The sequence below is a fragment of the Anneissia japonica genome, unplaced genomic scaffold (genome assembly GCF_011630105.1).
Source record: "Anneissia japonica isolate Jap-2015-1 unplaced genomic scaffold, ASM1163010v1 scaffold287871_len1641731_cov197, whole genome shotgun sequence".
NCBI classification, from domain to species: domain Eukaryota; kingdom Metazoa; phylum Echinodermata; class Crinoidea; order Comatulida; family Comatulidae; genus Anneissia; species Anneissia japonica.
In genome coordinates, this window is record NW_022712275.1 from 1,367,889 (window position 1) to 1,369,178 (window position 1,290).

Genomic DNA, 1,290 nt, shown 5'->3' on the forward strand with positions numbered 1-1,290 from the left:
CAAAAACATGTGACATGCCTAAATATAGTCGCTGTCTCTTATACACATCTAGATGTGTATAAGAGACAGCTTCTGAAGGATGAGGTATTTCAAGTGAAATGTTAGGCCCAGTAACACAAGCAAAAATTGGCACTGGAAGGTACTGAATCTGGGAGCTAGCGCAACAAAGCCAATCCGTTGCCATTGCACCCCCACATAACTTAACTAGTGATTTCCGTAAAAATATTTTCATACTTCAGTAGGAAAACTACGAATATAAACATTCAATGTCATTGACATTTTATTTCAGCCAAATTTTCTAACAGTACATCTGTACGATGTCTCGATTAGGTACATTTCGACAGCATACGTTATTCCTTCAACAGCAAATAAGAGTCGTTAGTTTTTCTGCCTTCTGGTTTGACTATTTATTGACTACAACTAGTACTTGTACAAGTAGTACTTATACTTTCTTGCAGAGTGTGCCCATGTTGGCTCTGGTGTTTCTTTTTCCCCATATTGATACCTGTTAATTCTATTCTAAATCACATAATTGCTTTGGAAATTGTTTATTTCATACCTCTTTACATAATAGATAAGACTTGCAAATTATATTGTTATTTAACACAATTAAGTCATGCACCATATTTTTTGTTCATTATTTCTTGAAAAGAACAGTAGGAAAAACGATTAAGATGTTTATGGATGTGTTTAAAAATGGAAAATAATGTAGATAATAAAAGGAAAGCGCAACAAAAATCACATTATAAACAGACCTATAGTAACAATAACTAATTGTTGATTACTCTGGATCTCCATCAACGTTAAATGAAGCCAAGTCAGTACCAGAAAAGAACACCATTTAATCAGTGCATTTACTTGCCATACAATGCTGAATCATATACATCTACACAATATTTAATGCTATAAGCAATGCTGTTTATAAATATATAATATGCAAAATTTAATTACTTATTTAACTTTGGCCAAAGACATCCTCTACAATTAAAATAAATATAATTAGTAACTACAAAAATGCATAAACGTTGCAATGTAATATTCTATGTACAGCTAGGTTGATAATTGGAATGAAATAATGTACTATAAAATAATGAAATGAAATAAAAAATACAAATATTTCATATAGAAAGAGGTTTGAAGCATTGCTAAAAGTGATGAAAGCCACAATTTGCATGAGTTACTAAAAACTGTACAGTATTAAGAACTGATTACATTTAGACTGGAGATAAATCTGGAAAAATCCAGAATAATTACTATTAAAAGTAACACTGAACAATTCATTAGTTGCTC